The 24,421-nt window shown below is 43.9% G+C and overlaps 1 protein-coding gene and 1 long non-coding RNA gene across 3 annotated transcripts in view; one reads left to right on the forward strand and one right to left on the reverse strand.

Moving 5' to 3' along the window:
• Nucleotides 1-1,494: 1,494 nt before the first annotated feature.
• On the reverse strand, nucleotides 1,495-7,128 carry LOC115656828. Its single transcript, XR_004001760.1, has 2 exons — nucleotides 7,086-7,128; nucleotides 1,495-1,712 (listed from the first exon to the last, which is right to left on the reverse strand). It is a non-coding gene; the product is annotated as an uncharacterized LOC115656828 (long non-coding RNA).
• A 5,892-nt stretch (nucleotides 7,129-13,020) lies between these two features.
• The window catches only part of FAM13B (family with sequence similarity 13 member B), an 81,078-nt gene continuing 69,677 nt past the window's right edge, over nucleotides 13,021-24,421 (forward strand). For both annotated transcript variants that reach the window (XM_030571495.1, XM_030571496.1), the window contains exon 1: nucleotides 13,021-13,273. The gene's annotated coding sequence lies outside the window, so the exon portion shown is untranslated. The remainder of the gene's footprint in view (nucleotides 13,274-24,421) is intronic.

Here is a 24,421-nt window from a genome sequence, read left to right on the forward strand (position 1 = left end):
TTTGAGGGACAGACAGACCACAGTGCACTGCACAGAGTTGGGTACAATCTGGAGTTACATCAGGAAAGGTGAATGGTGACATTTGCAATCCCAGTGGAGTTGGTTATATTTGCTAATATGATCAGCAGTTAAATAGTTAATGATATTGCTATGAGAAATTATCAATAGGCTTCAGAGTCAATAGTTTAAATGAAGCAGAGGCAGAGAATTACCAGCTCTCAGAGCTATTGTTATAGGAGTGAAATGTAGCAATCTCTGTGGTGCAGCGTGTAAGCTGACCAATGCACAGAACACTGCAACAACCAGGGACAAGAGAAAATTTGCCAAGCCCAATCAGGGCCGGCTTTAGGCCTATTCCACCTGTTCCCCCGAATCAGGCCTCACGCCTCAGAGGGCCCCACGCCCAGTGAGAATCCCTTCCCTGGCTAGAGGTGCCTTTTTAATTTTTACTCACCTGATGGCGCTCCGGGTCTTCAGCAGCACTTCGGCAGTGGGTCCTTCACTTGTTCTGGGTCTTCGGCGGTGGGTCCTTCAGTGCCGCTGAAGACCTGGAGTGAGTAAAAGATCCGCCACCGAAGTTCCGCCAAAGACTTGGAGCACCGCCCGGTAAGTACAAGCCCCACGTTTTTTTACATGTTTTTTTTTTAAGTCATCCCTGCCAGGGCCCCATCGAAACTGTTCGAATTGGGCCCTGCACCTCCTAAAGCCGGCTCTGAGCCTAACAGAGCAAATCCCTCCTCTTATTTAAAACAAACACATGCACCAAACCATGGGAACTTTACATGCCACAAAAACTTGATTACGATCTTATTTATAAGGTTTTGAGGAAAAAACGCCTCCTATACAGCAAAAACTGCATTTTACTTAGACTTTCACCCTTCTGTGGTAAATTGAGTCAACCCTTCCTAGGTTCCAGTGCATCATAGCTCTTGTGATATTCACAACACTAAGCCATTACCCCCCGCACAAGGCTACTTAGAAGGACTATCAGAATGCAGTAATAGGGAAAAGGAAAGGTTTAAAGAGAGCTCCAATGAATAGGAAAGTTTAAGGGGAGATTGATAAGGCAGGCAGTCTCTTTGCCTCTGGGCTTGTTTCCTGGGCTGCAGTGATTTGGAGCAGGTGAACTTTGTCACTGTGGGAGACACCCTGTACTGACTCCTTAGGCCAGTTGGGTTGTAGCATTCAGAGGCCCTGGAGGAAGCCGTGTTCAGCCCTCTTCATCCCATCAGACATGAGTCCTGGAGGTACCAAGTTCCAGGATAACAGAGGGACAGTTTCTCTTTGGGTAATGGATGCAGTGGAAGTTGATATGAGTATGGAAATTGGGTTGCGAGCCTTTCTGTGTGGAAAGGAAAGGGGACAAGGTACCCTTATGAGTGCAGCACTTTAAAGGAATAGATACTGTGGTAGATCAAAGTCTGTAACTGAGCCAATAAACTGACAACTAATTTTTATTATCATGTTAGTGTCATCTCAAAATAAAACAACCACTCAACTAGGAAAGTGATTTTATTTTCATAAATGTTATGGTATTTTTGGTGGTCAAAGTAGATTAATTTTGAGATTATAGAAGGAAATATACACTTTTATTTTTAAGATCAGAAATGCTGGGCCTGACCCTATGCAGTGCTCGGTACTCCAGTTCTCACTGGCTTCAATGCAATTGAGGGTGATCAGCACCTGTCAGGATTGCTCCGTCCCTGGCAGGACTGAAAAAGAAAACAGAACAGAGCTTCACTGAAAGGATTTTCTTAGATCATGTGCCTTTTGTTCCGTCTTGCTGCCAGTATAAATATCCATGTTTGGGAACAGAGACAGGTTCCCAGGCTGAGACAAAGAATTCTGGGCGTGCAGCTGAGGCAACAATCCCTCTCTGGCAGGAGGCTGGTCACGTCGCAGTACTGCTACGTCTAGATCACCTGACACTTGCCTTCCAGTATATGCTCTTGTTATTTCCTTGACTAAACTGTTACGCCTGGTCTATTCTTTCCAATAGTGCTAATAAAACAGGCCCTAGGGTAGACAGCCCTACTGCTCTAGCTGTTGTTAGCTCCATGACAGTTAGACATGCTCTGAGCTTGTTTACTAGTGTAAACAGTCTGCAAATATCTTCTGAACCCAGGGCTGTCTACATCTGGGCTCCCACTGTTGCTATACAGCAGCACAATGAACTGCGACTAGCATGGATAATTTGAACTTAACCTGTGCACTGGGATGTTGTGGAGCTTAGTTTATTAGTAAAGGCCAAACTTTCCAAAAGTGGACTTTGATTTTGGGAGCTCAGACTGAGACACCTTAGGCCAGATTTTTGAAAATGCTGAGCATCCACACCTATAAATGAAGACTATAGGAGCTGCAGAACTTCTGAAAATTAGGCCCAAGGCATCTCAAGCTGGACACCCAAAAACTGAGCACCTAGAATCAAAAGCCACTACTGAAAATTTTGAGAAAGTGTTTTTATATCTTAATATAAAAGGAGCAGAATCAACAGTCAGTCCAGGGACTTAGCCTCTCTTTCTTCTAAACAAACCACTGGAAAGTACTTCACAAGGCAGCATGTTGAAAAGTCAACGCCTGTACTCCAGCACCACGAGAAGCGGCAGCAGTAAACTCACCACGGTGAAGACACCACGGTAAGTCGATCTGAGTACGTCGACTTCAGCTACGTTATTCAGGTAGTTGAAGTTGCGTAACTTAGATAGATTCCCCCACCTCGTGTAGACCAGGCCTAAGAGCAGCAGCCTAGGTCTGTGTATATTTTTCCCCTACAGAGAATGTTGGCGATATCTGAAAGGAGGTAGGAAAAACTGGCACAAAAAGGTGCACTCAGAGTCAGTTTAGAGTAGAAGTAGACTGTTCCAGTTCCAAAACAGTGAAGCCAGTGCTGTTCCTACCTGTCTGACAAGAGAAGCCTCCACTGTCTCCCTCCCCACCTGTTCTGTGTCAGATTTCCTTTGATTTTACTGTTATCAATTGGCCAATCTAGCCGCTGAAGTCAGCTGGAGTCCATTCTCTCCTGTGCATCATCAACAAAACTGCCAGCTAAATTCTGATTCCAATACCTTTATTGCTGCTTACGGGGTTCAAATCAGAAAATCCGAGCACAGCTTGAATTTCATACACCAGGCTGAGCTCAGTGCTATACAGTGAGAAAAATTTAGTAACTGGTAAAGTGGGAACATCTGCTGTGGAAGCCAATTGACAGTGAATAAATACAGACCCCACTAAGAGGTCATTTCCCTGACCATACTCTCATGTTAAAAACAGAGCTCATAATATCACTTTACTACTTTTGGCAGAGAGAGCATTAAAAATGGGAAAATTTCACATGAAAATGTTGACTTTTTCTGTCCAATTTTGAATTCAAAACTTTGACCAGGTTTACAAAAATACATGTTTAAAATTAATATTCCTTTTTAAAAGATCCCCAAACAGTGGAAAGTATGGAATATGCAGTTAATCTCACCCTAACAACCTTAATTCTGATTTGTACTGCTAACTTCCTATCCTTTCAGATGTTTATAAGATGTGGTCCTTTTCGAATGAGGACTTTTCCAAATAGATTTTTGAATAAATTTTAACTTCCCTAACACTTTAATAATCTGCAGCATATGCTTACAGCCAATTTACACTTGGAAAAGCCACTGTACTTTTACAGTCTCTGTGTTGAGAGTAATTATTTATTACAAAGGACTGTGGTTTGAGTATTGTTTTTCATGCCTCCAGTATGGTCCTCTGTCACCACACTAATCTTTACAAGCCCTTAATTTAAAGGACCTTTGAGATTTGGGTTTAGGAAATTTTAATTCCTAGATATGCTAGATTTTGTTTCAAATAACATTCTTATAATCTGGTGACATGCACACTTTTCAGGAATAACTCTTGTCAATAATTGATTCAGAAAATGGTAAAATATGTAGTTTTTCTGCACAGCACAGATACAAAGGGGGCAGAAATCCTGTCAGTAAAGTACATATACATAAGTTATACATTTAATAAGGCCTTGGGCCTTAATTCTGCGAGTAGAGCTTTGAACCTGCTTGGAGCCCTGTTGAAGTTATTGGATGTCACAATCACCGAAAGATTAACAACAAGATGTTCTAGAAAAATGCATTCTTACTTCATGGGGTCATTGCTTAAATTATCCCAAGTTTCAGTCTCAAGAGATAATGCTACCTCTACACTTCTGGTCATTCTGAAAGCAGTGACCGGGGGACATGTTATAGTTATCTGAGTAATCTGAACTGTGCAATGCCATGCTTTTTTTGTGCTTTGTCTAGACTGGGGAAATTCCCCCAAATCCCCGTTTCTCCTAAATCAGTGAGAATGGATTCGTTAATTTCCCTTGTATAGGCACATCCTTTCCTAGATTGATTTCAAGGGATTGCAGAGCTTTGGTAGTTTACTTACAGAGTGAGATTCTTTCAAATAATTTCTTAAAGGATTACAATTGAGTCTGCTCAATCTAAACTGGTGCTCAGATCCCTATTAGCAATGTGCTTGGCCCTGTATTACACACAATGAATGCCACAATCACACTTCTCTCTGACCTTACATGCCATGCATATCAGGGAAATTCCTTCCCTGGGGCATTCCTTACATTTTAAAAATGTTTGCAAGTCACTCTGTGCCTGGGAAGTATTTAAAAAGAAATAAAGCTGTCTGACTGGGGACTTTGCTGGGGTGTCAGAGGCACAAACAGAGAAGGGCTTGATACTCACTACTGAAGCACCACAGCACATTTTCTACTACTGTTATCTGTCTCCCCGCCTCCCGCTTCCATTGTGTCTCTCATCTATTCCTTTTCTCCTCATCTCATTCCAAGTCTTCCTTCCCCACTGTCAAGGTTTTTTCCCCCCTCTGAACTTTAGGGTACAGATGTGGGGGACCCGCATGGACCCTTCTAAGCTTAATTACTAGCTTAGATCTGGTAACGCTGCCACCATGCAGAAGTTAGTGTCTGGAACACTTTGTCCCCCTAAAACCTTCCCCTCTCCAGGCAGCCTTGAGAGGCTTCACCAATTCCCTGGTGAACACAGATCCAAATCCCTTGGATCTTAAAACAAGGAGAAATTAACCATTCCCCCTCCTTTCCCCCCACCAATCCCTGGTGAGTCCAGACCCAATCCTCTTGGATCTTAAAACAAAGAAAAACCAATCAGGTTCTGAAAAGAAAAAAACTTTTAATTAAAGAAAGAAAGATAAAAATTATCTCTGTAAAATCAGGATGGAAAATGCTTTACAGGGTAATTAGATTCCTATAGACCAGAGGGACCCCGCCAGCCTTAGATTCAAAGTTACAGCCAACAGAGGTAAAAATCCTTCCAGCAAAAAGAAACATTTACAAGTTGAGGAAACAAAAATAAGACTAACACGCCTTGCCTGGCTAATTACTCACAAGTCTGAAACATGAGAGACTGATTCAGAAAGATTTGGAGAGCCTGGATGTACGTCTGGTCCCTCTTAGTTCCAAGAGTGAACAACACCCAAAACAAAGAGCACAAAGAAAGACTTCCCTCCACCAAGATTTGAAAGATTTTATCCCCCTATTGGTCCTCTGGTCAAGTGTCAGCCAGGTTTACTGAGCTTCTTAACCCTTTACAGGTAAAAGAGACATTAACCCTTAACTATCTGTTTAGGACACGCCCCTCAAATCTCAGATAGCGTGGAACCATACTGGCGGTGATTTCTTCCTAGACTTTTAGGACAAACAGATTAATAACACACATGCACCTTTACATATACTACTAATTATGTAAAACTACAAGATTTTCCACATTTCAAGGACAATTTTTAACCAGTTGATTCTGGGAAACTTTCACGGGAGAGTGCATCAGCTACTTTGTTAAAAGCTCCTGAAGTGTGTAGAATTTCAAAATCAAAATCTTGGAGAGCTAAACTCCATCGAAGAAGTTTTTTGTTGTTTCCCTTGGCAGTATGAAGCCACTTTAGTGCAGCATGGTCGGTTTGTAGCTGGAAGCGCTGTCCCCAAACGTATGGGCGTAGCTTTTCCAGGGCATACACAATGGCGTAGCATTCTTTTTCACTGATTGACCAGTGGCTTTCCCTCTCAGACAGTTTCTTGCTGAAGAACACGACAGGATGGAAGTTTTGATACGGTCCTTCCTGCATTAAAACTGCTCCTACACCATGCTCAGATGCATCTGCGGTTACTAGGAATGGTTTGTCAAAGTCTGGGGCCCTTAGCACAAGGTCAGACATGAGTGTTGCCTTAAGCTGGGTAAAGGTCTTCTGACACTCATCAGTCCACTTAACTGCATTTGGCTGGATCTTTTTGGTCAGGTCTGTTAGTGGGGCAGCGATTTGGCTGTAGTGTGGTACAAATCGCCTGTAATATCCAGCCAAGCCCAAGAAGGATTGGACCTGTTTCTTTGACTTGTGGGACAGACCACTTTTGGATAGCATCCACCCTGGCCTGTAGGGGAGTTATCATTCCTGACCCACCTGGTATCCAAGGTAAGTCACTCTGTTTTGGCCTATTTGACACTTTTTAGCCTTAATAGTTAGTCCTGCCTGCCAGATGCACCCGAAAACTTTTCCCAAGTGTTCCAGGTGTTCTGCCCATGAATCAGAAAAAATGGCCACATCATTGAGGTAGGCAACTGCAGATTCTCCCAATCCTGCTAGGAGACCATGTACAAGTCTTTTGAAGGTGGCGGGTGCATTTTGCAGCCCGAAAGGAAGCACATTAAATTCATACACCCCTGCATGGGTGATGAAGGCTGACCTTTCTTTGGCGGGTTCATCTAGCAGTACTTGCCAGTACCCCTTGGTTAAGTCTAATGTAGAGATGAACTGGGCACGTCCCAATTTCTCCAATAGCTCATCGGTGCGTGGCATTGGATAGTTGTCGGGATGAGTTACAGCATTTAGCTTACAGCAGTCCATGCAAAAGCATATTTCCCCATCTAGTTTGGGAACTAGAACCACGGGAGATGCCCATGCACTGTTAGAGAGGCGGATTATACCCATCTGTAGCATGCTTTGGATCTCTCATTCTATAGCAGCTTGGGCATGAGGAGACACCCGATAGGGTGAGGGTCTAATTTGGTGAGCATTACCTGTGTCAATGGAGTGGTATGCCCGTTCTGTCCGTCCTGGGGTGGCTGAGAACATTGAGGAAAAGCTAGTGCACAGCTCCTTGATCTGTTGCCGCTGCAGACGTTCCAGGGTTGTGGAGAGGTTCACCTCTTCCACGCTGTCACTTTTTCCTTCGTAGTAGACACTTTCAGGCCACTCAGCGTCATCTCCTCCCTGGGCTGTAAACTGACAAACCTTTAAGTCTCTGGAATAAAAGGGCTTTAGAGAATTAACATAGTACACTTTAGGCTTTAGGGTTGAGGTGGGGAATGCTATGAGATAGTTAACAGCTCCTAGGCGCTCTTGGACCGTGAATGGCCCTTCCCATGACACTTCCATCTTATGGGCCTGTTGCGCCTTCAAGACCATAACCTGGTCTTCTACTTTGAAGGAACGCTCTCTGGTATGTTTATCACACCAGGCCTTTTGCTCTTCCTGAGCATCCTTTAGGTTTTCTTTAGCAAGGGCTAAAGAGTGTTGGAGGGTGCTTTGTAAGTTGCTTACAAATTCTAGAATGTTAGTTCCTGGAGAAGGCGTAAACCCCTCCCATTGCTGCTTCACCAACTGTAATGGCCCCTTAACCTCGTGGCCATACACAAGTTTGAATGGTGAAAACCCTAAACTGCGATGTGGTATAGCCCTGTACGCAAAAAGCAACTGCTGTAACACTAGATCCCAATCATTGGAGTGTTCATTTACGAATTTACGTATCATGGCCCCCAAAGTTCCATTAAACCTCTCCACCAGGCCATTGGTTTGATGGTGGTAAGGGGTAGTAACCAAGTGATTCACTCCATGAGCTTCCCACAGATTTTTCATGGTCCCTGCCAGGAAATTAGTTCCTGAATCTAAGGATGTCACAGGGCCAACCTACCCTGGCAAAAACGTCTGCTAAGGCCTGGCACACAGTTTTAGCCCTGGTGTTGCTTAGAGCTATTGCTTCCGGCCATTGGGTAGCAAAGTCCATGAAAGTCAGTATGTACTGCTTTCCTCTGGAGGTCTTTTTTGGGAAAGGACCCAGGATATCCACAGCTACTCGCTGAAATGGGATCTCAATTATGAAAGAGTGGCTGGAGAGGGGCTTTCACCTGGTCTTGGGGCTTTCCCACTCATTGACAAACCTCACAAAACCGGACATAATTAGCAACGTCCTTGCCCATTCCCTCCCAGTGGAAGGACCTCCCCAACCGCTCCTTGGTTCTATTCACCCCAGAACGGCCACTGGGATGATCATGAGCTAAGCTCAAGAGCTTTACCCGATACTTAATTAGAACTACCAACTGTTTTTGAGGACGCCAGTCTTCCTGGTGTCCACCAGAAAGAGTCTCCTTGTATAGAAGTCCTTGCTCTACAATAAACCGGGATCAGTTAGAGGAGCTGAGAGGTGGTGGGGTGCTCCGTGCCGCCGCCCAAGCTTTCTGAAGGCTGTCATCTGCTTCCTGCTCAGCCTGGAACTGTTCCCCTGAGGCTGGAGACACCAGTTCCTCCTTAGACTGTGGACTTGGGCTTGGTCTCTCTAGAAGCGATGCAGGTGATGGGATTGTTTTTGTTGACTGTGAACCGCTGTCCGCTGATGCACTAGGTGATATTTCAGGCTCTGGCCAAGCCTCTTGGGTAGGGTTGTCTGCTACTTCTGCCAGTTCAGGCCCGCTGGTGCCCTCTGGCGTTGGAGTGGTAGATGGGTTTGCAAGTGTTGGCGTCAGTGCTGGCAACGGTTCTGGTGCTGGTTGCTTTTCCAGTTCCGGTTCTGGGACTGGATGCCCTATGGCTCTTGCAGTCGTTGGTAGGGAATCCGGTTCCACCACGCCTGTCTGGGTCTCTGGTAACACAGATGGGGCCCTTGTGGACGGCTCAGGAACAGGGATGGGTGTGGAAGCTTGCCTGGCTTGGCTGCGTGTGACCATCCCCACCCTCTTGTCCAGCTTCACCTGGTTGGCCAAGTCTTCTCCCAGTAGCATGGGAATGGGATAATTGTCATAGACTGCAAAAGTCCACATTCCTGACCAGCCCTTGTACTGGACAGGCAATTCAGCTGTAGGCAAGTTTAAAGATTTTGACATGAATGGGTGAATTGTCACTTGGGCCTCTGGGTTGATGAACTTGGGGTTTACTAGGGATTGGTGGATAGCTGACACTTGTGCCCCGGTGTCTCTCCATGCGATAAACTTCTTTCCGCCCACTCTCAAGGTTTCCCTTCGCTCCGAGGATATTTGAGAGGCATCTGGGCCTGGGGATCATTGGTGTGATGGTGGTGTAATGAACTGTACTTGGTTGGGGTTCTTGGGGCAGTTGGCCTTTATGTGTCCCAGTTCATTACATTTAAAACATTGCCTAGCTGACTGGACATTGGGCCGAGGTGGGTTGTTGGAGACTGGTGAGGTGGGTGTCTGGGGCTTTCCTTGGGTTGTAGGTGGAGTCTTGGGTTGCCCTCGGTGATAGTGTTTATTTTTGGTTTGCCCCTTCTGATATTTGCTCCCCTTGCTAGTAGTTTTTTTCTTTTCTGCCACTTCCACCCATCTGGCTCCAATCTCCGCCGCCTCGGTTAGTGTTTTGGGCTTCCCATCTAGGATGTACCTTTCAATTTCCTCAGGAACACCGTCTAAGAACTGCTCCATTTGTATTAGGAAGGACAGCTCTTCCAGAGATTTAATATTTGCTTCTGATATCCAGGCATCATAATTCTTTCCAGTGTGGTAGGCGTGTTGGGTAAATGACACATCTGGTTTCCATCTTAGGGCTCTGAACCGCTGGCGGGCCTTGCTAGTAGTTTTTTTCTTTTCTGCCACTTCCACCCATCTGGCTCCAATCTCCGCTGCCTCGGTTAGTGTTTTGGGCTTCCCATCTAGGATGTACCTTTCTATTTCCACAGGAACACCCTCTAAGAACTGCTCCATTTGTATTAGAAAGGACAGCTCTTCCAGAGATTTAGGATTTGCTCCTGATATCCAGGCATCATAATTCTTTCCAATGTGGTAGGCGAGTTGGGTAAATGACACATCTGGTTTCCATCTTAGGGCTCTGAACCGCTGGCGGGCACGCTCAGGTGTTAGCCCCATTCTGATTCTGACCTTGGTTTGAAAAAGATCATAATTGTTCATGTGTTCCTTAGGCATTTCAGCAGCCACCTCTGCTAAGGGTCCACTGAGCTGTGGCCTCAGCTCTATCATGTACTGGTCTGCAGAGATGTTGTACCCAAGGCAGGTCCTTTCAAAATTTTCTAAGAAGGCCCCAGTATCATCACCTGCCTTGTAGGTGGGAAATTTTCTGGGATGGAAAACAGTACCTGGAGAAGGGTTGTTAGGGTTGGCTGGTCCATCCTGCTTAGACTTTGCTAATTCCAGGGCCTCCTGGTGGGCCTCCCTCTGGATCTCCATCTCTTTTTCTTTCATCTCCATAGCTCTCCCGTGGTCAGCCTCTTTGGCTTTCTCTTCTGTGTCCAGCCTAGCCAGTTCCTGTTTAACTGCTTCCTTGCTACTCATTTTTCTGCTTTCTTGTGCTGGCCACACCCTTCTGCAGCTCACTGACTTTGGATGCACTCAGCAGGCCTGCTTGGTTAACAGAGACTTTCAAACTAGCTATACCTGAGAGGTAGAAAGAAAGAAAGAAAACAATTCAGCTTGTAAATTCCTTTTCCTGTCTGCTTGCTCACAGCTTGAAGCCACCTCTTAACAAAGACCCTTGTTGAAAAAACTTAACACTTCTGCCCTCAGAAAGCAGCCAGAAAGGAGAGAAAAAAAATCCTACTGGCTTTTGGTTCCTAAAAATCCCAGACTGCTGTTCACCACGTCAAGGTTTTTTCCCCACTCTGAACTTTAGGGTACAGATGTGGGGGACCCGCATAGACCCTTCTATACTTAAGTACTAGCTTAGATCTGGTAACGCTGCCACCATCCAGAAGTCAGTGTCTAGAACACTTTCTGCTCCCCTAAAAACTTCCCCTCCCTGGGCAGCCTTGAGAGGCTTCACCAATTCCCTGGTGAACACAGATCCAAACCCCTTGGAGCTTAAAACAAGGAGAAATTAACCATTCCCGCTCCTTTCCCCCCACCAATCCCTGGTGAGTCCAGACCCAATCCCTTGGATCTTAAAACAAGGAAAAATCAATCAGGTTTTTAAAAGAAAAAAAAAACGTTTAATTAAAGAAAGAAAGATAAATATTATCTCTGTAAAAAAAGAATGGAAAATGCTTTACAGGGTAATCAGATTCCTATAGACCGGGGGGGAGGGGACTCCCCCGCCGTAGGTTCAAAGTTACAGCAACAGAGGTAAAAATCCTTCTAGCAAAAAGAAACATTTACAAGTTGAGGAAAGAAAAATAAGACCAACAAACCTTGCCTGGCTATTACTTACGATTTTGAAACATGGAAGACCGAGTCAGAAAGATTTGGAGAGCCTGGATTGATGTCCCGTCCCTCTCAGCCCGGAGAGCAAACAACACCCAACACAAAGAGCACAAACAAAGACTTCCCTCCACAAGGATGTGAAAGTATCTTGTCCCCCTATTGGTCCTCTGGTCAGGTGACGGCCACGTTTACCGAGCTTCTTAACCCTTTACAGGTAAAAGAGACATTAACCCTTAACCATCTGTTTGTGACACCCACCGCCCTAGCCCCAGCTCCCCCATCGTCCGCCCCCAGCTCACCCCTCCTCTCAGCTCCCCCATCGCCCCAGCTCCCCCATCGTCCGCCCCAGCTCACCCCTCCTCTCAGCTCCCCCATCGCCCCAGCTCCCCCATCGTCCGCCCCCAGCTCACCCCTCCTCTTAGCTCCCCCATCGCCCCAGCTCCCCCATCGTCCGCCCCAGCTCACCCCTCCTCTCAGCTCCCCCATCGCCCCAGCTCCCCATCGTCCGCCCCAGCTCACCCCTCCTCTCAGCTCCCCCATCGCCCCAGCTCCCCCATCGTCCGCCCCCAGCTCACCCCTCCTCTTAGCTCCCCCATCGCCCCAGCTCCCCCATCGTCCGCCCCAGCTCACCCCTCCTCTCAGCTCCCCCATCGCCCCAGCTCCCCCATCGTCCGCCCCCAGCTCACCCCTCCTCTCAGCTCCCCCATCGTCCGCCCCAGCTCCCCCCTCCTCTCAGCTCCCCCATCGCCCCAGCTCCCCCATCGTCCGCCCCCAGCTCACCCCTCCTCTCAGCTCCCCCATCGCCCCAGCTCCCCCATCGTCCGCCCCAGCTCACCCCTCCTCTCAGCTCCCCCATCGCCCCAGCTCCCCCATCGTCCGCCCCCAGCTCACCCCTCCTCTTAGCTCCCCCATCGCCCCAGCTCCCCCATCGTCCGCCCCAGCTCACCCCTCCTCTCAGCTCTCCCATCGCCCCAGCTCCCCCATCGTCCGCCCCAGCTCACCCCTCCTCTCAGCTCCCCCATCGCCCCAGCTCCCCCATCGTCCGCCCCCAGCTCACCCCTCCTCTCAGCTCCCCCATCGTCCGCCCCAGCTCCCCCCTCCTCTCAGCTCCCCCATCGCCCCAGCTCCCCCATCGTCCGCCCCCAGCTCACCCCTCCTCTCAGCTCCCCCATCGCCCCAGCTCCCCCATCGTCCGCCCCCAGCTCACCCCTCCTCTCAGCTCCCCCATCGCCCGCCCCAGCTCACCCCTCCTCTCAGCTCCCCTCGCCCCAGCTCCGCCATCGTCCGCCTCTTGCTTTCCCCCAGCTCCTGCCTGTTTCCCCCTCCCCCCGCCAGTTTTCCCGGCTTTCCCTCAGCTCACCCCCTCCATCTGCACCCCAGCCTCCCATCCCCCTCCGTCTCCGCCCCCTCCTCGCGCCGCGCCCCGCCCCGCCCCGCCCTCTCTGCCCTATCCGCGCTCCCTTCTCTCCACCGCCTCCCGCCCCGTCTCTTGCTTCCCTTCTCAGCCCCCTCCCGCTGCACGTGACCCTGGGGGCGGGGGCGCGCGCGCGCTGCTGCACCTGTCAGTCAGCGCGTCACTTCCGCCAGTCGCCGCCGCTAATCCGCTGGGGACTCTACTAGCCGAGGAGCTCCAGCTACGGAGGGGCCCGCGGGTCAGATTGTGTCGGGGCTGGATTGCTGCGTTGTGCTCGGCAGCAGCTGTAGTTCTGGCAGGAGGAAAAGCCGAGAAGAGCGGCGGGGCCCACACCGGACCCCGGGGTAGAAAGAGGCGGAGGAACCTGCTGCTGCTGAGAACGGCGGAGAGGGAAAGTCATCACCTGGCAACGGTGAGGGGACTGGCACCGCGCATGCGCCACTGACAGGGGCTGTGGGGGGAGGGGTAGAATCGAGTTCTGTTTGGAAGCTGCCCGAGAAGCTACTCAGGCCCCGGCCTGTTGTAAAATCGACCAGATCAGGGGGCGGTTGAAATGCAGCCGCTTTATACGTTGGCCCTTGCGGGAAGCTGTGCTGAGCCGCAGGAGCGTTCTGGAAGCAGCCCGCCGGGGTCATGTAACTTCCTCCTTTCTCAGCCAGGGTTACAGAAGCGCAGTGTGGCGCCTGGGAGTGCGTGGGCCTGGCCTCTGGGAGAGGACAGAGCGCTGAAGTTGTGTTCCTGGGGTTGGATGTTTGTTCTGCTTTGGGACTTCTGCTCCCTAGTCACCCTGCACGGCCTGCTCATACTTCAAGCCACAAACAGGCAGCAGAGGCTTCTTGCCTTCTTCACCAAGGCAGCCTTTGAAGCTCGATCCCTCCACCCCACAACAGATCAGCCTTATGCCCTGTGAAGGAACTTAGTTTTTGAGTTCCAAACTAGGCAGATCAGGGACTTACGCTGATTAAGTTGGTACTGGATAGATTTGGGCTCTGTGGCTATAGTGCCTAAGTCTTCTGTGGGCTCCGAGGCCTCATCAGCACTGAGAATGTTGTTTTGGAGATTTAAGTCTTCAAAGTTGAAGTTAGCAACAGACTAGAAAGAACAGGTCAGTGTGGGTCCTTCATTGGTACTGAGAGCTCCCTAGGGAGTTAAACTTACTAATATGCATCTGACGAAGTGGGTATTCACCCACGAAAGCTTATGCTCCAATACATCTGTTAATCTTGAAGGTGCCACAGGACTCCTTGTTGCTTTAAACTTATTACTAAGGCCTAGTTAAAATTAGATCAACCTATCTACGTTGCTTAGGGCTGTAAAGAAATTTCTCATCCTTCTGCGTAGTTAAGTTGATCTAACCCTTGGTGCAGATGCGGCTAAGTCAATGGAAGAATTCTTATATGATCTAGCTACTGCCTCTTGGAGAGATGGATTAACTACATTGATGAAAAACTCCTCTTGTCAATGTAGGAAGCATCTATACTATGATATGGCATCACAGCTGCAGCACTGTAGCTGATTCACTGTAGTATCTGTAATGGAGATGTGCACCAAGTAGGCACATCTTGGCACCAAAGCGCTGTGTTCCTTTTGGAATGAGTTGATATTCGTGGCCCCTCAATGGTAGCATGTTCCTCTATGGTAGGGAAGTCAGCGCTGCACCATAAAACTTGGTGCAAGGTCATCTTTATTGCAGTTCCCTCAGCCTTTGTGGGGGAAGCATGTTGTATTGAAAATACTTTGCTGCTGCTTGTAACACAAGGGAAAGAGAGTGTAGTGGCTGGAAATTAAATATACTGCAATACATAATGAGGTTTGTTTAGTACTACTGTTCCTTGGCTACATTCAGCCCCTTCTGTGTATAGAAAGTGAAACTGTTTATTAAAGCTAGCTATTAAGTTTTACTTTATATTTCTGAGAAGTACTCAAGGATGGAAGATATGACAAAAAATGAAGGGCATCCAAATGCTGGTAAACTTAAACAGGATGATTTTTAGAGCAGTTAAGGTGGTGGGAGTTGAGGATAGCAGACCTCTATAGCAAATGTTCCATAAAAGGTAATCATATTTGCCAATACTCAGAAAGCAAATACCTTTTGTCATTTGGAATATGGGGAATTCTTGTTTGTTTAGCTATTTCATATTTTCTTTTCTGGTTGTCTTAGATAGAACAGTAAATTATTACTGGGTTACTTTTGATTGCACATCAATATTTTTGATAATACCAAGATTCTCCTGCTGACTGTGAATGACAGATTAGACATTCTGGTCCACCTGCTTGAGATTTTGATGGATTTCAATAACTATATTTAACAATCCTCAGACACTCTAATTTAAGGGTGCATTGTTTCTTGCTGGGCCAAGTCCTTTTCTGATATCAAGCAGGAAGATTTACTTCTACCTGCATCAATGTTTTGAAAAAGAGGAAGTAGCAAAGCTCTGATGTATGAATGTGTCTTCCTTACCCATCTCTGGAAAGTTTGCTTAGTCTAGCAATAAATGGAGCATGGTCTGAATAGTTTTCTGGTGTCTTGCAGGGAGATAATTTTAAAATAAACTAAAACCTAGGGTCTGAAGCCCTCTGGATCTTGTACCTACCAATCTTGGCAGTCTTTCCAAAACAAAAGGTAGTAGGCAAAGTCTTGGATTTTTTAAAGATATCTGAAGACTTCCGTTAAGTGATATCGAATCACTAATCTGCTTAAACAAGTTTTTATTTAGAATAATGCTGAAGATAAGTGTCATTTGTACCTTTTGAGATGCATAGTTCTGAGAGAAAGGTCCGTGGTATGATGCCTAGGAGCACTGAGATAACTTGTGCTGGCTTGCCTGCTTATAAGCACGAATGGTGCAACTGGTATGTTTTGTTTTCCAGGATCTTCTACTATTTCTGATGTGCAGTGAATCGTGCAAGACATATATTTGAAATATGGCTTATTTAAAAACCTCAAGTTATTGGAGAATTCTGCAGCAGATTTTAGTAAATTGTGACACATTTTATCAGAGAACATACAGTGTAAACCGCTTCCTAGTTTTACACTGTAGTAGTCAATGTTAAATGGAAAAATCCAGGATTCATCCTGACTTAAAAATGTCGTCTGCATAAGTATTTTGTCCCCCTCAATACTCTGGGCTGTGCAACAGTGGTAGAAACAGAAATTTTAAAAAATTACAATTCACAGTGGAAGTACTGAAAAGATAGGCTAAGCATCCTGCCAAAAACAAATATTTTAAATTTAAATGGGGATTCTTCATGTCTTTAACATCAGTGCAAGCTGTACTAGTTAGGCAAAAAGTGGTTTGTGTTCTTTCATAATATCTGTTTTAAGTAAATGACTTTCCTGAAAATCTAAGTTTCTCACCCCTTTTAAAAAAAATAATGAAAATAATAATAAAAAAAATTCATTAGAACAGGCACAAAATCTGTTCCTCCGCTCTTGATGTGATTGCAGGAATAGAAGTAACACATTTTATAGTCTCATGAAATAAAGTTTTACATATCCTGGACAAGTGAATGAGCAGAGTTTGTGTTTGTTTTCTATAAGAAAGTGGAAGAAGTATGCCTTGCACTTGGAACAGAAGGTGGGAAGGCTTTATGATCATAGTTCCTTTGGGAGTTCTTTCCTCTTTGAATACACAGCCTTTTGAAGATGGGCTACCTTTGGGTCACAAGCCTCCTTCTGAGGCTCACTGAAAGGGCAGCGCAAGCTCCCACGCTGTGGGTGGATGGAATGTGTGAAAGGGGAGTGAGTCTGGTAATCCTTTTTCTGGAAAGGAAGCTGTGGGTGTGAAGAAGGGAGATCCGTGTGGAATGACAAACTACTTACATTCTATACGTAACACCAAATAACCTTTGCTGCTGGCTAAAAGAAATAATTAGTAACTCACTATTGGAGGGTGAGAGAAATTATTTCTTGCAAGGCTGCTAAATGTTTGGATTGTGAGGAAGGAAAGTGATGATAACCGAAAAAATGGGTGTACCATTTTAGAATCAGTTAGTTTTTGCTGGCCACTCTAGGGATGGGTGCTGTTCTTTAGAAACTTGTTTAATACTTATGCAAGCCTTTTGAACAATTGATATTCCCCTCTGCTCACATGTCTGTTTCTTTGTTTATGTTTGTTTATATTTTTTGAGGAATGTGAAGGGATATGGTGGGGGTTGGTTTTTTTGTATGCTATTCCAATAGTGATCTGCTGAATAATCTGTGTTTGTGATTTTTCATGCTGAAGTTGGAATCTAACCTAGAATCTAAGTATTATTTCACTTTGTGAGAAGGTAGCTAACCTTTTGCAACCCCTCTTTATGCCTGTTTCTCACTGAACATGTCTTTCTGCAGATTTCAACACATTTTCTTTAAAAAAGAATGGTGTAGTGTATTCCTTGGTAGAATTAGGGATAGTTTTGATTTCTGGAATATATTCTTGATCTGTAGTTGGTAATTGACTCTGAGTTGACCAGACTTTTCACACTGCTCTGAGAATACATAGAGATCAAATCACAGATTTTATTTTCAGTGCATCTTCTATTATATATTTTCTTTGGAGTGCAGTTAGAATATAGTTTCTACAATACTGTGTGTCATTTCAGTTTCATAAAGAGAGAAATGCATTAGAACCTGGGTACAATGAGTTCATCCTTTATTTTCAGTGTGTGGGAGGAGCACTGCAATGCTAGAAGTGTACAGTGTTTTGTAGTTGTATCTAGGTTGCTTTCTGGCTTTAGCCAAATAAGGAGCGTTATTGTGATATGGTAATTAATAACTATTCTTTTTTATTTATGATTCCTTACCTGTGTATGCATAAAGGGTTCTAGTCTCTTCTTTGGGTGTTCTGAGTATTTCTTTTAAGTACGGAATGTGTTGGAAGGGAGAAAATTTTAATTTAAACTATAATTATTGCATCACATTTAAATTCTTGTCACCATAGTAAAGTTTATGGCCCTGCTCCTGCAAACTATACATAGGCAGGTGGCCTAATCAGAGCCCCATTTAATTGTATTAAATATAAGAATATGTTGGTCAGGTTAATTACTTACAAACAGCAATTGTAAAGATTTTAACAGTGATCATTCTATCCTATAGGCATTTCTGCTCATACAGATTCCGTTTCCATTGCACCTTTCCTTACAGTGTATTAATTAAAACTTTTACTGCGTATGTGTTTGATTACATAATGTAATACTTGGACAATATAAAGCTAAACCTAGTGTAATTGGAGTGGCAGCCGGTTTTTCTCCTTCTGTCCCACCTCCTATACTGTATCTGCTTGTTTTCTTGCTTTGTGTAGGACTTTACATTTAATGAGTATCCTGTCTGTCATTGCCTGAGACCCTCACTGCTCTAATTTTTCCAGGTCACTTTCAGTTTGATTATGTCATCCTGTGTATTTTTGTTACCCTTTCAGTTTTAGTGATGTTTGTAAATTTGGTTGTGGTTGAAGTTGCATTAAGAAATGCTGAACCACAAGGCTCATTGGCAGTTGTTCGTTCTTTTGCAGCAGCTCAAATAGACATAACTGTGGAATGGAATTCTGTATGAACAATGCATGCATGTGTGTTCAAAACTTTCTGGGACTGTAGGACCACCTTTTTGTTTTGTCATCACCAGAATATAGGCAGTCTGCCTGTCACAAGTGGACCAAGCATCACATTTTGTGAAACATTGAGTTCACATGTGTTTTTGTTCACCTATCTGAGAGGGGGAGAAAGAGAGACAAATCTCTATAATGGGATAACATTATTTATAAGTACATTAAGTACTTGCATTATTTGCCTTTTTTTGCTGGGGGTGGAGAAGCTTTGTGAAATAACTTGATTTCTGAACAGGAATCAGTCTGTAGCAGTTACAATAATTGTTAAACAGTCTTGTTTACAGAATGTGAATCTCTTTAATTGCATAGCTCTACTTATATTTTACTTCTGTTAATATATTACTCAATTGTGCATTTTTTTATAATGCTATTACATTTATTAGGTCTATATTATCTGGTGGAGGTGGTAAGTACAGGTGCTTGTTTTATGGAGTGCTGTTTTTCATTATTGTAGGGCAAGTAAGACGAACATAATTAGCTCCTACACAAGATACAAAAGGCTTTTTATTTATTAACTAGTGGCTGTTAGGAATGAGATGTGATCTGTGCTAGCAGGAAGTTTCTTTATATTTCTGCACATGAGCATTGGCAGCAGCTGAGGGAGGGAACCTGGCAGTGTTTAGTGGTATGCGTAAAGCAGAAAGCAAGAGACCTCCACTTTTGTTTTCGGGTATATGTGGTGGTTTAATTCATTTTTACTGGAAAAAATAAAATTACATAGGAATCTTGTTTTTAAGTTGCTGAGATATGCCGTTAAAATTCCTCTGGATTTGAGCTAGTAAGTGAATAAAATGATGTCTTTAATATATTAGTGAGCATATTTTCACAGAATGATTGATTTTTAGTGGTGCTTGGACTAGTCTTTAACAGATTGCAGTGCTTCATCAGTGTATTCTTTCTAAAATTATTGTAAAATTGCAATCTAGTGCTTACGTTTAAATCAAATCTGTCAGTATTGGTTTTGTTTTTTACTAAGTTTACAAATAGAATATACAGCCGTACAGTAAGTATTTGAGAGAAGACTTGTACATTTTTCTAAATATCGAGTGTAATTACTGTAAGCAGTGTGTACCTTTATTGATAGCCACTAGAGGCTGTGGCAATGTTGATTAAGACCTGTTTTTGTTTGATTTGTGAAGAAAATGAAATACGGATTCTTCCTCTTAAAATCAAATGACTGTAGACTGAATTGTAAAGAGGAGAAAATACCTATAGAAACACTCACCGTGATTAGTCTGGTTTTTGTCTACTGTTTGGAAATAATTTTTAAAACAAGTGTTACATAATACTTTTATTAATGTGTGGTTTAAAAAACTGGTTGTTTGAGGTTGCGATGCAATTGTTCCGTTACATTTCTTCCCTATGCTGACATAAGTACCAAATTGACTTATTCTAAGAGTCACTATGGGAATGCTATTTTTATTTCTGACAAGGACATCATTCTAACACAATATTCTGTGTTTATATTTGTCTTGTTATAACACTAGAAGGCTTAACTACTTTCTGAGGCTGTCTGGTTATGCAGGAAAAACTCACGGCAGCATAATCTGGTGTTTGAGGTCATTCAGTAGAGATCTAGTCTTGTGTATATATTGATACTAAGTTTATAATGAAAGAACAAGCAGTGTGGATATTTCTAGTTCTTTTGATAATGTGCAAAATTGCTGAGTCTTGTTTCCTTACAGCCAGTGTATTTCAGTTAACTAGTTAGATAAGGAACATGTGGGTTAAATAATCATCAGGTTAGGGACAGAGTGAGAAATGAAATATTAGTATCTTTTTGATAAGGCAGTCATTTCTGACCAAGCTAGAAAAATTGTCTCAAAAACCTACACATTAGACTTTGTACCACTGCTTGTCTCAGATCATCACAAATTTAATAAATCAGTTCTTAAATAGACCAAAAGGTTAGATCTACAACTATAATTGAACACAAGCCTTTAATTGGAGACCTGTTAACTCAATTTTACACCAGTATCTACTGGTGATGTGTCATAAACTACAAACAGGAAATAGTTTACAATATACTATTCACTCTTATATAGCGCTTTTCACCTTTAGATCTCAAAATGCTTTAAAAAGATCAGTAAGTAACATAACTTATAGTTCAGTTCTCAAACACAGAATCAACAATAAAATGTTCTTATCTTTTCGTGCACTTGAAGTTCATTTAAAAAGCATTATTTCATTGGTGGGTGTGGAATACTTGTAATTCTGTTGCCAAGATAAGCAAATGCCATTAAGATTACAAAAACCAAGGCTTGTAATGCTGTTTCCCTAGCAGACATTGTGAAGTATTCACTCACCATAAAAGGAATATAACATACAAATAGATAAGTCAAGAAGTTCAAAGTACAGAATGAAACACACACTTTCACCCTAATGTGTCGCTGATATAAAAATAAAATATAAAATATATGGAGAGATACCTATCTCATAGAACTGAAAGGGACCCCGAAAGGTCATTGAGTCCAGCCCCCTGTCTTCACTAGCAGGACCAAGTACTAATTTTCCCCCAGATCCTTAAGTTGCCCCCTCAACTCACAACCCTGGGTTTAGCAGGCCAATGCTCAAACCAGTGAGCTCTCTCTAATACTGTAAGTCTATAATACTTGATCATGTCAGGATGAATCTTTCTATTTTGTATGATTAAGTGAAACTTTAGCATTTTTGGGTGATTTATATAAAACATATCCTCACAATATAGAAAGTATTCCGGATTTGGAGAAAAACCCACATTTGTTTTTTCATTAAAAGATACCCTAACAGGTTTTTAGTGTGTCATGCTGAAGTATTTGCATTTAGCCTTATTGAAGAGGGCCTAATTCCATTTTAATTCTAATATATGGGATGAGGTGAAAATGTCAGGATACTATCGATTCCTAATCCACAGTGGCACTCTTGCTAGTGTCAGTGGGATGTTTGCACAAAAATCAAGGGTGAAATTTGTGTGGTAACTACATTTTTAGTTACTGGTTTGTTCAGTATCTTGTCCCTTGGCATCCCTTAATGGGAAATGTATTCCATCTTTAGGATCACAGCTACTTTTTTTCCCTTCATCTTTATCTATCTTCCCCCCTCGGTTCAACTTCTAATTTCTCCCTTCTCTATCTGAACTGTGAAAATGATTGGGAATTAAATAATTCAGGCATTTAAAGCATAGTTTTTAGGCTTTGGGGTCAACACCCTGATATGATCAATGGAGGGCAAGGGAGTTAACACTGATGGGTGGTTGTTTCAGGTTGTCCACGTATTCAAAAAGACAATATTGCAGCAACTTATTCGGGTGGTTCCCAAAAGTTATTGCTTGATGTACCACCTTCTTAAAAAAATGTTTGAAGGTCTGACAAGCAAACTTCTCTTTTTAGTGCGCCTTTACTTTAGGTCTTCATAGGCTTATTGTATGTACTTCCAGACTTTTTAGGCTTCCTTAGGCATTTATTTTACTATAAAATGTATAATTATAAAGTCCTTTTTTAAACATCTCTGGTTTTTAGACAGTACATCAAAAAGAAACACAATGAAGCAGACATCTATTATTTGTCTTGTTGTATTATTCAGATTACAAGACACAAATGTCATAGATGACATCTTGATATATCTTGGAATGTAGCTGGACTACATTCATAGCTTGACTTTTTAACTTAGCTAATTTTAAATTTGAAGATCCTACTCCTTATCTAGATTATTGTTGAACGCAAACCAAAGTTCACTTTGCTTCCTGTTTTACAAAATTTAAATAAAGAAAAATACAAAACATTTTGAGTAGCTCGGGGCAGGGGGGCGGAGGGCAGGAAGTGCCATTAATGGTAGGGATAGGACAGGGTGTGTAAAAGGGCCAGTGGGCCTTTGGGGGAGTGGGGACTCTGCTGAAAGTTGGGGACTTCACTTGGGCATCAGGCAGCTCCACTCCAGGAGGCCTCTTGCTGCCCATCAGCTCCTGTCTTAGATGTCTGCACTCTTAGGAAAACTACACAGGGGCGGCTCCTCTTCCTGGGAACAGGTTTCAGAATGGTAGCCGTGTTAGTCTGTATCCACAAAAAGAACGAGGAGTACTTGTGGCGCCTTAGAGACTGACAAATTTATTTGGGCATAAGCTTTCATGGCTAAAACGTGCTTCATCAGATGAATGCAGTGGAAAATACAGTAGAAAGATTATATATATATAATATGCACATGCGCGCACACGCACATACACATACACACAGAGAACATGAAAAAATGGGACTACAGGCCATCAGGAACAGTATCCCCAATAATGTGATGGCAAACCTGGTGGCTGAACTCTGACTTTGTCCTCACCCACAACTATGTCACATTTGGGGACAATATATATTTTTAAGTCAGTGGCACTGCTGTGGGTACCAACATGGCCCCACAGTATGCCAACATTTTATGGCTGACTCAGGTCTTGTCCCCTAACGCTTCCTCAACTCTTGTCCCTTAACGCCCCTCCTCTACTTGTGCTACATTGATGACATCTTCATTGTCTGGACCCATGGAAAAGAAGCCCTTGAGGAATTTCACCATGATTTCAATGATTTTCATCCCACCATCAACCTTAGCCTGGACAAGTCCACACAAGAGATCCACTTCCCAGACACTACAGTGCTAATAAGCGATGGTCACGTAAACACCACCCTATAGTGGAAACCTACTAGTCGCTATACTTACCTACATGCCTCCAGCTTTCATTCAGACCACACCACGCGATCCGTTGTTTACAGCAGTGGTTCTCAAACTTTTGTACTGGTGACCCCTTTCACGTTACAAGCCTCTGAATGCAACCCCCCCCACGTGTAAATTAAAAACACTTAAAAAATATATTTAACACCATTATAAATGCTGGAGTCAAATCAGGGGTTGTGGTGGATGCTTACAGTTCATGACCCTCCATGTAATAACCTCATGACCCCTCAGGGGTCCTGACCCCCAGTTTGAGAATCCCTGGTCTATAGCCAAGCTCTAAGATACAACTGCATTTTCTCTGATCCCACAGACAGAGACAAACACCTAAAAGATCTCTATCAAGTGTTCTTAAAACTACAAAACGCACCTGCTGAAGTGAAGAAACAGATTGACAGAGCCAGAAGAGTACCCAGAAGTCACCTACTTCAGGACAGGCCCAACAAAGAAAGTAACAGAATGCCACTAGCTGTCACCTTCAGTCCCCAACTAAAACCTCTCCGTGCATCATCAAGGATCTACTACTTATCCTGAAAGATGATCCCTCACTCTCACAGATCTTGGGAGACAGGCCAGTCTTCCCTTACAGACAGCCTCCCAACCTGAAGCAAATACTCACCAGCAACCACACACCACGCAACAAAAACACTAACCCAGAAACCTATCCTTGCAACAAAGCCATTTGCGAACTCTGTCCATATATGTGTTTAAGCGACACCATCACAGGACCTAATCACATCAACCACACCATGAGGGGCTCATTCACCTGCACATCTACCAATGTGATGTATGCCATCATGTGCCAGGCATGTCCCTCTGCCATGTACATTGGCCAAACGGGACAGTCTCTACGCAAAAGAATAAATGGACACAAATCAGACGTCAAGAATATAACATTCAAAAACCAGTTGGAGAACACTTCTTCAGCCTCCCTGAACACTCAGTTACAGACCTAAAAGCCTCAATTCTTCAACAAAAAAACTTCAAAAACAGATTCCAACAAGAAACTGCAGAACCGGAATTAATTTGCAAACTGGACTCCGTTAAATTAGGCTTGAATAAAGACTGGGAGTGGATGGGTCATTACACAAACGAAAAACTATTTCCCCATGCTAGTTTTTTCCCTACTGTTACTCACAGCTTCTGTCTGAAATGAGCCATCCTGATTATCACTACAAAAGTTTTTTTTTCCTGCGGATAATAGCCCGCCTTAATAGATTAATCTCGTGAGAGTTGGTATGGCAACCCCCATTTTTTTCATGTTCTCTGTGTGTGTGTGTGTGTGTGTT

Source organism: Gopherus evgoodei, chromosome 8, assembly GCF_007399415.2.
Source record: "Gopherus evgoodei ecotype Sinaloan lineage chromosome 8, rGopEvg1_v1.p, whole genome shotgun sequence".
NCBI lineage: Eukaryota > Metazoa > Chordata > Testudines > Testudinidae > Gopherus > Gopherus evgoodei.